Source organism: Canis lupus, chromosome 20 (assembly GCF_048164855.1).
Source record: "Canis lupus baileyi chromosome 20, mCanLup2.hap1, whole genome shotgun sequence".
Taxonomy (NCBI): Eukaryota; Metazoa; Chordata; class Mammalia; order Carnivora; family Canidae; genus Canis; species Canis lupus.
Genome location: NC_132857.1, coordinates 25,300,773 through 25,318,525, shown reverse-complemented (window position 1 = coordinate 25,318,525; position 17,753 = coordinate 25,300,773). Strand labels below are relative to the sequence as shown.

General features: G+C 44.8%; 1 long non-coding RNA gene across 1 annotated transcript in view; it reads right to left on the bottom strand.

The window, feature by feature from the left end:
* The window catches only part of LOC140611779 (uncharacterized), a 134,239-nt gene that overhangs the window by 48,004 nt on the left and 68,482 nt on the right, over positions 1-17,753 (bottom strand). The window lies entirely within an intron of this gene.

Genomic DNA, 17,753 nt, shown 5'->3' with positions numbered 1-17,753 from the left:
AGGATAGAAAATTGAAAAGAAGCACTGGGATGTGGCCTGGAGTGCCACTAGAATGTGCCCTGGGTTCCAACAATGTAATATCACAATGGTCACTTTCCCTCTGGCCTCATTTCAATGGGGTCACCACGATGGGATTGTATAGCTGCCCATAATACGTTTTTAAAATTGTTTTTATTTCCTTGATGTTGGTGGCGATCTCTCCTTTCTCATTCATGATTTTATTAATTTGAGTCTTCTCTCACTTTTTTTAATAAGGCTTACTAATGGTTTATCTATCTTATTAATTCTTTGAAAGAACCAACTCCTAGTTTTGATGACTTGTTCCACAGTTCTTCTGTTCTCTATTTCATTGAGATATGCTCGAATATTTATTACCTTTCTTCTGCTGCTGGGTGTAAGATATATTTGCTGTTTTTTCTCCAGCTCCTTTAGGTGTAAGTTTTGCTTTTGTATTTGAGTTCTTTCCAGTTTTTGGATGGATGCTTTTATTGCAATGTATTTCCCCCTCAGGACTGATTTTGCTGAATCCCAAAGAATTTGAATGGTTGTATCTTCATTCTCATTAGCTTCATGAATCTCTTAAATTCATCTCTAATTTCCTGGTTGACCCTTTCATCTTTTAGCAGGATGGTCCTTAACCTCCAAGTGAGTGAAAACCGTACAACTTCTTGTGATTTAGTTCTAATTTCAAAGCATGTGGTATGAAAATATGTAGGGGACCATCCCAATCTTTTGGTACCAGTTAAGACCTGATTTGTGGCCCAGTATGTGGTCTTTGCTGTAGAAAGTTCCGTGTACACTTGAGTAGAATGTGTATTCAGTTGCATTTGGATGTAAAGTTCTGTAAATATCTGTGAAATCCATCTGGTCCAGTGTATCATTTAAAGCTCTGGTTTCATTGGAGAAGTTGTACTTAGAAGATCTGTCAATTGTAGAAAGCGCCACATTCAAGTCACCAAGTATAAGTGTATTATTATAATAGTATTTCTTTTTTTTTAAGATTTTATTTATTTATTCATGATAGTCACAGAGAGAGAGAGAGAGGCAGAGACACAGGCAGAGGGAGAAGCAGGCTCCATGCACTGGGAGACTGACGTGGGATTCAATCCTGGGTCTCCAGGATCGTGCCCTGGGCCAAAGGCAGGCGCCAAACCGCTGCACCACCCAGGGATACCTATAATAGTATATCTTATCTTTGGTTAATAATTGATGACATACTTGGCAGCTCCCACATTCAGGGCATAAATATTGATGGTTGCTAAGTCCTCTTGTTGGATCGGTCCTTTATATATGATATAGTGTCCCTCTTCATCTCTCACTATAGTCTTCGGGATAAACTTTAGATTAACTGGTATAAAGAAGGCTATCTCTGCTTTCTTCTGAGGACAATTTGTTTTTTTTTTTTTTTTAAATTTATTTATGGTAGTCACACAGAATGAGAGAGAGAGGCAGAGACATAGGCAGAGGGAGAAGCAGGCTCCATGCACCAGGAGCCCGACGTGGGATTCGATCCTGGGTCTCCAGAATCGTGCCCTGGGCCAAAGGCAGGCGCCAAACCACTGCGCCACCCAGGGATCCGGACAATTTGAATGGTACATGTTTCTCCAACATTTATTTTCAGGATGTAGGTGTCCTTATGTCGGAAATGAGTCTCTTGTAGACAGAAAATAGATGTGTCTTGCTTTTTTATCTAGGCTGAAACTCTGTGCCTTTTGATGGGGTCATTAAGCCCATTCACGTTCAGAGTTACTATTGAAAGATATGAATTTATTGTCATCATGGACCAATCCAATCCCTGTTTCTGTGGATTTTTTCCTTGCACTTCTTCTATTACAGAATCCCCCTTAGTATTTCTTGCAGAACTGGTTTGGTGGTCACATATTATTTCAGTTTTTGCCTCTCTTGGAAGCTTTTTATCTCTCCTTCTATTTTTAATGAGAGCCTTGCTGGATAAAGTATTTTTGGCTGCATATTCTTTTCATGAGGATCCTGAATATATCCTGCCACCCCCTCTGGCCTGCCAGGTCTCTGGGGAGATGTCTGCTGTTAATCTAATAATTCTCCCCAGTAAATTTTGGGATTTCTTGTCTCTTGCTGCTTCAAGGATATTCTCCTTATCTTTGGAACTTGCCAGCTTCACTATGAAATGTCAAGATTTTGAGTGGTTTTTATTGATTTTAGGGTGGGGTCTCTATTTTCTGGATCTGAATGCCTGTTTCCCTTCCCAGATTAGGAAAGTTTTCAGTTATGATTTGTTCAAATACATATTCTCATCCTCTGACCCTTTTGGCATCCTTGGGAACCCCAATTAAACAGAGATTTTTCTTTCTGAGGCTGTCATTTTTTTTTCCCTTAAAGGATCCTCATGATCTTTCAATTGATTTCTCTTTGCCATCAACTTGTCTTTTATGTCACTCACTTGTTCTTCTACTTCATTAACTTTTGTCGTTAGGACCTCTAGTTTAGATTGTATTTCATTTAATTGATTTTTAATTTGTGCCTTATTAGATCTAAATTTGCAGTCATGAAGTCTCCTGATTCTTTCATGCTTTTGTCTAGAGCCACCATAGCTTTATAATAGTGCTTCTGAATTGGCTTTCTGACATTGAAGTATAATCCAAATTTTGTAACTCTGTAAGTGAGAGGACTGTTTCTGATTCTTTCCTTTGAGATGAGTTTTTCCATCTAGTCATTTTGCACCATGCAGAGTGGCCAAAAACAAGTTGTATTGGGAAAAGGAGAAAAAGAGAGAAGAACAAAAGAAAGACAATAAAAAGATTAAAAAAAAGGAAAGGAAAAAAAGATAATAGAAGAAAAGAAGAAAAAAAGGGGGGGGGGGAAGCAAACAAAACAAAAAACAAGGCATGGTATCCCATGATTCTATATACTGTAAAACTTCAAAATCTCCTAGAACTTTCCAGTGCTGCTTGGTCAATAACTTTCTTTTCCCCTACCCATGTAGCTGGTCTTCTGGGGGATGGTCCTGCTGTGATGATTCTCAGGTGTGAATACTGGGGGGAGCTGTGCCCCCTGCCTGGTGTACTTCTCAGTAAAAGTTTTTTATCCTGTTTATCCTGTGAGGTCACTGTGAGACTAAGTGGGAGTCATTTATCCGTGAGGCCCCAGGAGGAACAACAACAGTGCAGCGGCCAGTTCTCCAGCCCTTGAGTCAGTTCCTGCAGTAAATACTACAGATCTTATTCTGCAGGAGCCTGGATGCTCCGGGGGTGGGGTCGCCGATCTGAACACCTCAGGGCCACCCAGTGGCAGGAGCGTCCTTGCTGTCCTGTGCCTCCCGGTCTCTGCCTGTCCACCAGGAGTGATGGATCCTGGGCTGTGTCCCCCGGGACCCTGGGCTCTGGGGCCTCCACTGCTGGAATCAAGCTCCAGGTGCTGTACAGCCCCCTCCATGTGGAGTCGCCTGAGAGTTGCTCCCATGCCCAGCAGCCCGCATGCTGCAGCATTTTAGGGAGCCTGGCCATGGTGTGTGATGTACTTTCCCCCAGGGCGCATGTCCTCCATTAGTTCCCCTGGGAGCCTGAGGGCATCCCCGCCCCTCCTGTGATCCTGTTACAGATCCCTGTGAGTGTTTTTCCTTCCAGAAGATTAGTGAAGCTCCTGCTTCTCTGGGATGGGGCTTTCTTGTCCTGGGAGAAATTGACTTGTGGCCTTAGCCCAGCTTCTCACTGGGCCCCTTCCCCTTGGATGCCTTTTATTTCTTAATTTTTTTTCCTGTCTTCCTACCTTAATAGAAGTGTGAACTCTTCTCAATGTGGCATTCCAGCTGTTCTCTCCTTAAATCTCAGGCCGAATTCATAGATTCTCAGGATGGTTTGAAGGTTATCTAGGTAATTTGGTGGGGACAGGTGACTTGGGGACCCTACTCTTCCGCCTTCTTGCCCCCTCCCTCCAATATGTATTATTGGATGAAGGAATCCCAACCAACACTTTCTATATACTTAGTGGAGCTTGAGCAGCTTAGTGGAGCTTGAGCAGCTCTGCCTTTCCACAAAGACCTCTCCTCTGGGCATATAAAGCAAAAAAGCAGCACTGGTTAGATGGAATCCCAGAAGTCCTTTCCAAACAGGAAAACAGCCTGCTTTCCACGTGCTTCTCTAAACCCACAGTGCCATGGGCTCATGAGAATTGATGTGGAGAGCTTCTTCACTGGGGAGAGAATTGCTACACATGAAGATGCCCAGCAGCCCTTTCTAGCTAGGCACAGATATGTCTATGCAATGTTTTCTCCAAGGATTTCCCACAGCAGCCCCATGGGTTTCATCCTCTCCACAGCACTTTAAAGAGGAGCAAAAGGAAGCTCAGAGATGTGAAGTGACAGACCCAAAATATACCATTAGTAGAGGTGAACCTCAAACCCAGTGCTGTGTATAGGGTGGTCACTCACCTGTGGAACTGCTTGTGCGGGACCTATTGGGCTCTGGTGAACACCTCGTAGAAACAGGAAATGATTGTGTTCTTTGAAAGGGGTCTCCCCTGGAAGCATGGCAACAGGGACTGCATAAAATTATCCATTCTGCCTTCCTTGAGCATCCGCATGTTCCAGGCCTCACCCAGAGACAGAGTTGATGATTCCTTTTCACACCAGAGGCACAGGAGGGGCACTGTAGTCAGCTTCCAAACCACAAAACACTGAGACTATCAGGGTCTGGCGTTCAGAAAAAAGACAACCATCCCTTCGGGAAGTTGTACAGGACAAAGGACTTCAGTGCCAACACAGGAAAAGGTTCTAGGCTTCCAAGTAACATTGGTTTGAGGGGATACATGGAAAAAAAGTGGTAACTTCAACACATTCTGTTATCTGAGTAACAGCATTTCTCTCAACTAAGAGCTTTTACAAAGACCAATATACCATGGAGTCATCTGTAAACATCCCTACTACAGATAGAATACAGAGGGTTAGAACCTCAAATGCTGCTGAAGATCACATATGTTGGGACTGAGAAGAGACCAAAGCATGGGACACATGGCATTTCCCCTAAGCTGAAGTAGCTTGGTCTGTTCCTGACATAGAGAGAAAGGGTCAGGGGAGAACCACCTTCTTTGCAGGCCCCAGGAGAGTCAACTGTTTCTAGGCTGGGTGTTTGGCTTGACCTGATCAAATGGGTCCTGACCTTGACTATGAATGTGACCTGTTTTCAGCCCAGATCCACAACTGATTTAGTTGGTGAGCTGATTCACTTGTGTTTGTCAGTGTGAGATGAAGTAATCTATCCCTTGGAGCAAATCATTGAAGATTTCTTGTGTGGATTCCTACAAAAAAGACAGAGCCAGCTACTTGGGTCAGGAGTTATCAGAGGCCTTCCACTGAATCTGAAGTTCCAGGATATGGTGGATATAGCAATATAACACTCAGGGGGGACACATCAGCTCTTCCTTGCAGCACTGCAGAAATGAAAGAGAATGGCATTGGTAAAGTGCCAAGGACCTTGCAAGGCTGAGTCACTTTGGCAGACTGCCCATTGATGGAGTACTATACAGATCTATAAGGGCATAACTCATGACCTGCAGAGCCTACAAAGATCTGATGTGTTCTGACAGACAACAAAGACAACAAAAGATAGAAAATATATTGAATGGCTTAATCTTACCAGTCCTTTAGTGTTAAATCACTCTCATTAGTGTGATGTTTTGTTAAGGCTGAAGATGTTCTACAAGGACTGTAGAGCTGTGTTCTACACGGGATATCTGGGACGCATAGGTGAAATAATAAAAATAGTAGTAAAACACAAAGATATGGTCTTTGTGTCTTTACACATATGGTCTTTACAATCACTCTACCCATCGGGGACACCCATGTCCCCAGTTTGTTCTATGTGACATTTTCATGGCCGCCTCATGGAATGAGTGGAACACACATATTTGTACCATAAGGATGGACGAAAAGATCTAGTAAGGGCAATTGGGGAGATGGAGCTTAATTGAGATCATTATTTCTCTGCTTGGTTTCCCAGTTCTGTGTCCTATCTAACCCACGGTGTCTCTCACATAGTCCCCAGTTTGCCAATCTGCATGGTGGGAGAAGGCTAGAATGTACTTCCTAGGGACACCATCAAGAGTCTATGAATAATATTTATAATGCATGTGAGTTGGTATCCTGTGTATCTGAGGAGCAAATTTAAGGATGGAAGTTTGAGGGATTCCTGGGTGGCACAGCAGTCTGGCGCCTGCCTTTGGCCCAGGGCGCGATCTTGGAGACCCGGGATCAAATCCCACTTCGGGCTCTCAGTGCATGGAGCCTGCTTCTCCCTCTGCCTATGTCTCTGCCTCTCTCTCTCTCTCTCTCTCTCTCTCTGTGTGTGTGACTATCATAAATAAAAATTAAAAAAAAGGATGGAAGTTTGAGAAGAAGGGGTGGATGTGGCATGGAGTATCACTTGATGGTGGCCTGGGTTCCAACAACTTATTATCACAATGGTCACTTTTCCTCTGGCGTCAATTCAATGGGGGCATCAAGATTAGGTGGAAATGCTCCAAGATGCAAGCATGGTCATCTTCTGTAGTATACAGTCCAGTTGTTTTTCTGTTACATTTAGGATGAGACCCAATTGCCTCGTTTTGGCTTCCGAGGGCATCAGCCTTCACAATGGCTCTCAGCAATCCTGACCTGTGGCATAAGTATCCCTGTGTAACCCCGAGGTACTTAGTGACTGGCTCCTGAACAATAAAATACAGCCAACACAATGGCTTGTCACTTCTAAGTTCCAATTGCTACTATGCTTAGGTTTAGGGTTAGGGTTAGTGTTAGGATTGTGATTTATGGTTAGCTTTATAGTTAGGGTTAGGGTTTAGGGTGAGTGTTAGGGTTAGGGCTTAGGGTTAGGGTTTAGGGTTAAGACTTAGGGTTAGGGTTAGGGTTCAGTTTCTGGTTCGGGTTCAGGATCGAGTAAGGTTAGGATCGGGTTAGGATTTGTGTTCCCATAACAGTTAAAGTTCAGGTTAGGGTTGTGTTAGGGTTAGAGTTAGGTATAGTGTTAGGGTTGTGTTCTGGGTGTGGATTAAAGTTAGGGTTAGGTTTCAGGTTAGGGAATAGGATATGTTTAGTGTTAGGGTCCGTGTTCAGATTAGGGAACCCATCTACTGCTATCTTTGACTCATTTGTCTTTTCATAGGAAGCCCCCAGAAATGGAAATCAAGAGACCTATGAGATCCAGGGCTCTGGGAGTTGCTCCCCAGCAACAACCCCTGTAGTCTCCCAATGCGTTCTGTGGAGGCATCAAGGTTTTCCTTCTGGATCCAAAACCAATCCAAGTTTTACTTGATTTATTTGTGTTACTGCACCTCTCTAAGCTTTCTTTTCCTCCTCTGAATGTCACTGACCTCTCTAATCTTTCTTTTCCTCCTCTCATTGTCACTGTACCTCTCTAAACTTTCTTTTCCTCCTCTGAAAAGTTTTGTGCTAAGAGGATGAACCTCATGGGGCCACTGTGGGAAATTCTGGGAGAAAACCTGGGACAATCTTATCTGGAGCCTGGCTCTGTAGAAAGGGCTGCTGGACATATTCATCTGCAGAAGTTATCCTGTCCCAGGGAAGAAACTCTCCACATCAACCCTCATGTGCCTGAGGCACTCTGGGTTTACAGAAGCACATGGAAATCAGGCCATTTTCCTCTTTGCAAAGGTGTTCTTGGATTCCATCTAGCTGGTCCTGCTACTTGTCTTTTATGTGCCCAGAGTAGAGGTCCCTGGGGGAAGGCAGAGAAGCTCTGGTCCACTCAGTATATGAAAAGGGCTGGTTGGGATTCCGTCATCCAAGAAAATTAAGCACCTAGGATTTCAGTTACATTTCTAGTCACTAAGGTCTAATAAATAATGGAATAAAGTAGATACAGTGTCTCAGTCTCAAGACTAATCAGAGTGTCAGACAATCACTCTACCCATCAGGGGCACCCATGTCCCCAGTTTGTTCTATGCGGACATTTTCATGGCCGCCTCATGGAATGAGTGGAACACGCATATTTGTACCATCAGGATGGACGAAAAGATCTAGTAAGGGCATTCTGTGGCTCAGTCAGTGAGGCCTCTGCCTTCAGGTCAAGTCATGATCCCAGAGTCCTGAGTTTAAGCGCTACACTGGGCTCCCTGCTCAGTGGGGAGCCTGCATCTCCCACTTCCATTGCAGCTCACACAACTTATTCTCTCTCTTTCTCCAATAAATTAGTAAATTTCCTTGACAATTTTTGGAAAATATTAAGTAAAACTTAGACTTGTCTTTGGATCCAGAAGGGGAACCTTGATGTTTCCATAGAGCACATTGGGAGACTACGGTAGTTGTTGCCAGGGAGCAACTCTCAGAGACCTGGATGCTATTGATTTCTTTTTTTTTAATTTTTTAAAAATTTTTATTTATTTATGATAGTCACAGAGAGAGAGAGAGGCAGAGACACAGGCAGAGGGAGAAGCATGCTCCATGCACCAGGAGCCCGACGTGGGACTCGATCCTGGGTCTCCAGGATCGCACCCTGGGCCAAAGGCAGGCTAAACCGCTGCACCACCAGGGTTCCCTGATTTCTTGATTTCCATTGGGAGGGCTTCAGTTTGGGGCTTCCTGTGACAAGCCAAATGAGCCAAATGAGCAGCATATGGGGTCCCTAACCCAAACCCAAACACTCACCCTCAACAAACCCTATTCTCTAACATGAAACTTAACCTTAACCTCAACCCAAACCCAAACCCTAACCCTACACCTAAATCTAACACTACACCTAACCTGATCCCTATTGGAACACAAACCCTAACCAGAACACGAACCATAACCTTACCCTTTCAGGTCCCAAACCCGAATCCAATCCCTATCCCGAACCCTAACTCTCACCCTAACCCTAACCCCAACCCAAACCTTAACCCTAAACCCTAACCATAAACCCTAATCCCTAACCCTACACACACCCTAAACACTAACACTAATGCTAAACCTAAACCTAAACCGTAATCCTAACCCTAACCCTAAACCTAAAACAAACACTAACCTCATCCCTAAACCTAATGCTAACCCTAACCTTAACAGTTACAGGAACAACCCATCCCAGCTGGTCCCATAACACAACACAAAACCAATCTGTAACCCAAACCCGAAACCTAACCCTAAAATGAACCCTAACCCCCACCGGAATGCGAAACCTAACCCGACCTTAACCTGTCCAGGTTAAGGTCCTGTTCGTCCAGAACACGAACAGAAACCCAAACCCTAACCCTAAACCTATCCCTAAAAAATAACCCTAAACCCTATCTTGAAACCATAAACCCTACCCTTAATACTCAACCTAAACCCTAACCCTCACTCTACCCCTAACACTAAACTGTAATCCAAACCCTAAACCTAACCCTAGCCAAAACTCTAACACTAACCCTAAGCAGAGTTCCAATTGGAATTTAGATGTGACATGCCATTCTGTTGGCTGTATCGTACTGGTCAAGAGTCATTCGCTAAGCACCCCGGTGTTACCCAGGGATTCTTATGCCACAGGTCAGGAATGCTGGGAGCCCTTGTGAAGCCTACAGTCCTCAGAGGCCAGAACAAGGCAACTGGGTATCATTCTAAATACAACAGGAAACAATTGGACAGTTTGACTACAGAAGATGACCATGTCTGCATCTTGGAGCATTTCCACACCATCGTGGTGACCCCATTGAAAGGAAGCCAGTGGGAAAGTGACCATTGTGATATTATGTTGCTAGAACAAAGGCCACATTCAAGTGGTACTCTGTGCCACATCCAACCCCTTCTTGTCAAAATTCCATCCTTAAATTTGCGCCTCAGATACATAGGACACCAGCTCACATGCATTATAAATGTCATCCATAGACAGGGATGATGTCCCTAGGAAGTAGAATCTAGTTGATTCTCCCTCCACGCAGGTTGGCAAACTGGGGACTATATGAGAGACACAGTGGGTTAGTTAGGACACAGAACTGAGAAACCAAGCAGAGAAATAATAGTCTCAATACAGCTCTATGTCCTAAAAGGTAGAACTTACTTGCATTTTCAGATTTGGGACTATGGCATTTTTGCCTCAGGATGTACAGTTAAGGAAATGACATGGTGTAAGCAGTCATCTACCAAGAAGGGACCCTGGATAGGTCTGACTGAAGGAAGGTGTCCAGGGGCTGGAATCTTGTAAAAGTGACTTCACTTCCTAGGTGAGAGGCCCACAACTGATTTATAACTGTGGTAACCAGGAAGCTGCATTCTAGAACTTCCCACTTTCCAGCTCACTTAACTGGAGATGGTCAAGAGAACAAGATGTTCTGTTGATGTTGTCCTACTTTCAGGCACTCTGGGCACAGCAGAGTCCAGACAGAGAGATGTTCATGTCAGTGTCGATGGCAGCTTGGCCCTCTTCTTCGAAGGTTCTGGTTATGTGTCAGGAGACCTCAACTGGTACCACAAGGCACCTTGGGGCAGCCCACTGGAGAGCCGACCATACGGTGATCTCAGCTGAGCCGGCTCACACTTCTTTACCTAGCATGTGTGTTTATCTGTGTGTGTATGTGTGAGAGTGTGTGTGTGTGTGCACGCACATGTGTGTGTTTGCCTGTGAATGTGTAGAGGGGGTAGAGGGGAGGAACACACCCTTCCTGGATAGAAACCTTCTGCAAGGTTTGGAAGCCTGACACATCTTTGGGATTCAGACCCCAGGTCATAGCATGCAAGTAGAGAAGTTGAGTGCTGAGTACCAAGCTCAACTATGAATATGTTAGTCTTGAGGAAGAGTCTCTTTCACTTAGTTCTTCCATGCCACATGTCTCTTCAGGTGCCCTTGTGGTCTGAACTAGATAACATGATTACTAGTGTGGGTGTCCCCTTGGTGTGATATTGAGGGAGGACACTTATGTCTCTTGGCCCTGTATATATGGGACACTGCATTTACAGAGCTGCACCCAGGAGATCGCGGAGGAGATGGTCTGTGGCTTCAATTATTCTAACTCCCTTGATAATTCTTGGGTGCAAGAGGAAAACAAGGATCAGTGCTGTTCTGAGGTGAGAATGGAATGAGGGTTCTCCACACAAATACGGCCCCCACACAAACATGGAGACCTGAGGCCTTCCCATAGTGTTTTCACATGAGTGCCCCACAGGCCCAACCTCAAAGAGGTCTGAACCTCCACTCCTAACTTCCAGCTATGTATGAGGTGGGAAGACACTCTTCACATATGTTGGCATTGTCCAGAATATATTTTATGTTTTTTAAGGAGTGGGGATTGTTTGTTTCACTCAGAGCAATGAGTATCTTTGTATTTTACAAACATTTTTTAAAATTTCACCCACGCTTCCCAGATATCCTCTGTAGAACACAGCTACACTGTCCCTGCAGAACGTCTCCAAGACCTTACAAATTATCACAATAAAGAGGGTGAATTAACACAAAAGTAGGGGTGGGAGGAAGCCATTCTGTATGTTTATCTAGCAGGTGTCATTTGTCAACAAACATCAGATAATTGTAGGTCCAACAGGACATGAGCTATGTCCTTATAGACCTTCATAGCACTCCATCAATGGGGACGTCTGCCACAGTGATTCAGCCTTTCAAGACCCTTGGCACTTGACCTGATACCATTGTCTTGCTATTTCTGCAGTGCTGCAAGGAACATTTTACGTGTCCCAACATAAAATGCTAGATCTGCCATACCTGGAACCCCACATTAGGTGGAAGGCCTCTGATGCCTCCTGACCCAACTAGCTGGCTCTGTCTTTTTTGTAGGAATCCACACAGGAAATCTGGGATGAGTTGCTCTAAGGGTTCAAATAGTCCATCTAACCCTGACAAGCACAGGTGCATCGGGACACAAGTAATATCAATTGCCAGTCTGGGCTGAGAACGGGTCACTTTCATGGTCAAAGTCAGGACATTGAGGTGATCACGGCAAGCCAAAACCCAGACTAGAAACAATTGACTCCCCTGGGGCCTGCAGAAGAAGGTGGTCCTTCCCTGACCCTTCCTCCCTATGTCAGGAACAATCCAAGCTACATCAGCTTAAGGGAAATGCCATGCAGCCCATGCTTTGGTCTCTTCTCAGGCCTTACATATGTGATCTTCAGCAACATTTGAAGTTCTAACCCTCTGTGTTCTATCTGCTGTGGGGATGTTTATGGATGACTCCATGACGTACTGGTCTTCATCAAACTCTTAGTTGAGAGAAATGCTGTTGTTGCTGCTAAAGAATGTGTTGAAGCTATCAATGGTTTACCATGTTTCTCTTAAAACCAATGTTACTTGGAAGCCTAGAACCTTTTTCTGTGTCGGCACTGAAGTCCTTTGTCCTGTACAACCTCACGAGGGGATGGGTGTCTCTGGTTTGAAAGCCAGACCCTGAACATCCCATTGGTTCATTGTTTGAAGATGACTACAGTGCCCCTCCCTGTTTCTCTGGTGTGAAAAGGAATCATCAACCATGTCCCTGGGTGAGGCCGGGACCATGCTGATGCTCAAGGAAGACAGAATGGATTCTTTTGTACAGTCCCTGGTGCCATCCCTCCAGGATAGAAGCCTCTCAAAGAACCCAATCATTTCCTGTCTCTATGAGGTGTTCATCACAGCCCAACATGGCCTGAGCCAGCAGTTCCACAGGTGAGTGACCACCCCATACAGAGCACAGGGGTTGAGACTCGCCTCTACTACCGGTATGCTTGGGGAATGTCACTGCACCTCTCTGAACTTTCTTTTCCTCCTTTGAAAATTGCTGTGCTAAGAGGATGAACCTCATGGAGGTACTGTAGGAAATCCTGGGAGAAAACATGGCATAGACTTATCTGGTGGCTGGCCCTGTAGAAAGGGCTGCTAGGCATATTCCTGTGTAGCAGTTGTCTCTCACCAGTGAAGAAGCTTCCACATCAACCCTCATGGGCCATTGGTGCTCTAGGCTTACAGAACACGTGGAAATCAGGCTATTTTCCTGTTTGCAAAGGACTTCTTAGAGTCCATCTAACTGTTCCCGCTACTTGTCCTTTATGTGCCCACAGTAGAGTTCACTGGGGGAAGGCAGAGCAGCTCAAGGTCCACTCAGTATACTTAAAGTGCCGGTTGGGATTTCTTCAACCCAGAATATAGATTAATCATATAGGATTGCAGACACATTTTTAGTCACTAATGTCTTTGAAGGAATACAGTAGATACAGTGTCTCAGTCTGAAAGCTAATCAGAGTGACAGTCAATCACTCTACCCATTGTAGGCATGCCATGTCCATAGTTGGTTTCATGTGACATCTTCATGTCCACCTCATGGGATGAATGGATCCACCCACATTAGAACCATTACGTGGACAATAAGATCAAATAAGGACATTGGGTGGCTCAGGTAGTGAGGCCTCTGCCTTTAGGTCAGGTCCTGATGCCAGGGTCCTGACTTTGAGCCCTTCATTGGGCTCCCAGCTCAGTGGGGAGCCTGCTTCTCCTGCTCCCTCTGCAGCTCACCTGCTTATTCTCTCTCTCTTCAAGAAATTATTAAATTTCCTGAAAACTTCTTGTAAAATACCAAATAAAACTTGGATTGGTCTTTGGATCCAGAAGGGGAACCTTGAGGCCTTGACAGAGCACGTGTTTCAGACACTATAGGGTTTGTAGCTGGGGAGCGAATCTCAGAGCCCAGGATCTCATAGATATCTTGATTACCATTGGGAGGGCCTCATTTTGTGGCTTCCTGGGAAGAGAAAAATGAGCCCAAGGGAGCAGCAGAAAGGGTACCTAACCTGAACCCAAACATTAAACCTAAACAGACCCTATTCCCTAACCCTAAACAGAACTGGGTCCCGAAGGATAACACGAACCCTATCCCTACCCTGAATACGAATCCTAACTCGACCCTGAGCTTCTGAACCTGAACACGAACCCAAACCAGAACCCTAATTCTTACCATAAACCCTAAACTTAACCCTAACCCTAACCCTAATGTAAACCCTAAACTGTGATCCTGAAACCAAACCCAAACTCTAACCCTTAGCATAGATAAAGTTGGAACTTAGATGTGATGTGCCATTGTGTTGGCTGTATTGTATTGGTTAGGAGCCAGGAACTAAGCACCTTGCAGTTATACAGGGATCCTTATGCCACAGGTCAGGATCGCTGGGAGCTATTGTGAAGGCTGCAGTCCTCGGAGTCCAGAACATGCAACTGGGTCTCATTCTAAGTATAACAGGAAACATTTGGACAGTTTGACTACAGAAGATGACCATGTCTGCATTTTGGAGCATTTTGAATGCATTGTGGTGCCCCATTGAAATGAGACCAGAGGGAAAGTGACCATTGTGATATTCCCTTGCTGGAACTCAGGCCACCTTCAATTGGTAATCCATGGCACATCCCACCCCTTCTTCTTAATCTTACTTATTTAAATTTGCACTTGGTTCACAGAATACCATATCACATGCAATAAATATCATCCATAGACCCCTGATGATGTCCCTAGGAAGTAGATTGTAACATGATTCTTCCACCTGCAGGTTGTGAAACTGGGACTATGTGAGAGACACTGTGGGTTAGATAGGACACATACTGGGAAAGGAAACAAAGAAATAAAGGTCTGAATTAAACTCTATCTCCTCAAAAGTAGGACCTTACTTGCATTTCAGTGTTGTGGCTATGTAATTTTTGGCTCAGGATGTTTAGTTAAGGAGGTGACATGGGGTAAAAGGTCACCTTCCAAAAAGATACTTGGAAATCTTTGACTGAAGTAAGGTGCCCAAGGACGGGAATATTGAAAAAGTAATTTCACTTCCTTGGTGACAAGCCCATAACTGATTGAGAGCTCTGGTAATGAGGAAGGGGCGTTCTAGAACTTCACTCTATCCAGCTGACCTAAGTGGACACAGTCAAGAGAACAAGATGCTCTGTTGCTGCTGTCCTACTTTCAGGCACTATGGGCTCAGGAGAGTCCAGACGGAGATATTTTCATTTTGTTGTTGATGTCAGCTCAGACCTCTCCTCTGAAGCTTCTGATTATGAGTCGGGAGAAATCAATGGGTACCACAAGGAAATTTGGGGCAGCCAACTGGATAAGAGACCACACAGTAATCTCAGCTTAGTGGGTTTGCACGTCTTTACCCTCATTGTGTGTGTCTTTGTGTGTGACTGTGTGTCTGTGAGTGTGTGTGTGTGTGTGTGTGTGTGTGTGTGTGTAGAGGGGACAGAGGAGAGGAACATGTCCTTCCTAGGCAGAAACAAGCTGCCAGGTGTTGGGAGCCTGACACATTTTTGGTGTTCAGACCCCAGATCATAGCAGGCAAGAAGAGAAGGTGAGTGATGAGGACCAAACTCAATATCGAATATGTTAGTCATGAACTCAAGAGTCTCTTTCATCTGGTTTCCTCCATGCCAGATGTCTCTTCAGTTGCCCCTGTGATCTGAACTGGAGAACATGATTTCTAATGGCCATGTCCCCTTGGGGTGATGTCAAGGGAGGATCCTAATGTCTCTTGGTCCTGTATTGTGGGGCACTGTATTTATAGAGCTGCACCCAAGAGATCTTAGAGATGGTCTGTGGCTTCAACTATTCTACTCCCTAGACAATCATCGGGTGCACCAGGAAACAAAAACAGTGCTGATCTAAGGTGAGAATGCGATGAGGGTTCTCCACACAAATATGGCCCCCACACAAACATGGCAATAAACCTGGGACACTCCTGTAGTGTTTCCACATGAGTGGCCAACAGGCTCAACTGCAAAGAGATCTGAAGCTCCACTCCTAACCTCCAGCTAGGTATGAGGTGGGAAGACACTCTTTATGTATGTTGGAATTGTGCAGAATATATTTCATGTTACTGTGGAGAGGTGGTGATTTGTTTGTTTCACTCAGAGCAATGCGTTTTACTTTGCATTTTACTACCAGTTTTATTATTTCACCTACATGTCCCAGATATCCTGTATAGAACACAGCTCCACTGTCCTTGAAGAATGTCTCCAAGCCCTCACAAATCATCCCACAAAAGAGGGTGATTTATCACAAAAGGAGGTGTGGATGATGCCATTATGTATGTTTGTCTATAGTGTGTCATCTGTCAGAACACATCATGGTCATGAACTGTGTCCTTATATATCATTGTAGTACTCCATCATTGGGGTGTCTACCACAGTGATTCAGCCATTCAAGGCCCTTGGCTCTTTACTTGATGCCATTCTCTTTCCATTTATGAAGTGCTGCTAGAAACATTTTATGTGTCCCCACAGAATGCTTTAGTTGCTAGATCTGCATTGCCTGGAAGATTAGGTTCAAGACCTCTGATGCCTCCTGACCTAAGTAGCTGGCTCTCTCTTTTTGTAGAGATTGACACTCTCCCCATGACAAGCACAGGTGCATCAGGCGACCAAATACATCAATTGCCGGTCTGGGCTGAGAACCCGTCACTTTCATGGTCAAAGTCAGGACCCTGAGGTGATTAGGGCAAGCCAAAAACAGAGACTAAAAACAATTGGCTCCCCTGGGACCTGCAGAAGAAGGTGTTTCTCCCCAGGCCCTTCCCCCTATGTCAGGAACACCAAATTACATCAGTTTAGGGGAAAAACCATGCAGCCTATGCTTTGGTCTCTTATCAGGCTCAACATATGTGATCTTGAGCAGCATTTGAGGTTCTAACACTCTGTGTTCTTCTGCAGTGGGGTTGTTTATAGATGTCTCTATGGTACACCTGTCTTTGCCAGAGTTCTGAGTTGAGAGAAATGCTGTTGTTGTTCAGCGAACAGAATGTGTTAAAGTTACCAATGGTTTACCATGTCTCCCCTCAAACCAATGGTACTTTGAAGCCTAGAACCTTTTTCTTTGTAGGCACTGAAGTCCTTTGTCCTGTAAAACTTCCCGAGGTGATGGCTGTTTTTGGTCTGAGCGCCAGACCCTGAATTTCCCATTGGTTCATTGTTTGGAAGCTGACTACAGTGTCCCTTCTGTGTCTCTGGTTTGAAAAGGAACCATCAACCCTGTCCCTGGGTGAGGCCAGGAACATGCTGATGCTCGAGGAAGGCAGAATGGATATATTTGTACAGTTCCTGCTGCTATCCTTCCATGATAGAAGCCTCTCAATCAACCCAATCATTTCCTGTCTCTACCAGGTGGTCACCACAGCCCAACAGGTCCTGGGACAGCAGTTACACAGGTGAGTGACCAACCCATACACAGCACAGGGCCTGAGGCTCCTCTCTACCACCGTGTGTTTGGGGAGAGTCACCGCACCTCTCTGAGTTTCCTTTTCCTCCTCTGAATAGTGCTGTGCTAAGAGGATGAACCTCATGGGGTTGCTGTGGGAAATCCTTTGAGAAAACATGGCATAGATTTATCTGGTGTCTGGCCCTGTAGAAAGGGCTGCTGTGCATCTTCATGTGTAGCAGTATTCTCTCCCAAGCGAATAAATTCTCCACATCAACATTCATGACCTTGTGGCGCTCTTGGTTTACACAAGCACATGGAAAGCCGGCGGTTTTCCTGCTTACCAAGTACTTTTGGGATTCAATCTAACTGGTCCTTTATTTGTCCTTTATGTACCCAGAGTAGAGGTCACTGGGGGAAGCCAGTGCAGCTTATGGTACACTCAGTATAAGGAAAGTGATGGTTGGGATTCCTTCATCCCAGAAAATAGATTAAGCGCCTAGGATTGCAGACACATTTCTAGTCACTAAGATCATTGATGGAATACAGTAGATATATTGTTTTGGTCTCAAGTGTAATCAGACTGTCAGATGGTCATCAATCTCCCCAGCATAGGCACGCATGTACATACTTGGTTAGAAGTGATATCTTCATGGCTGCCTCAT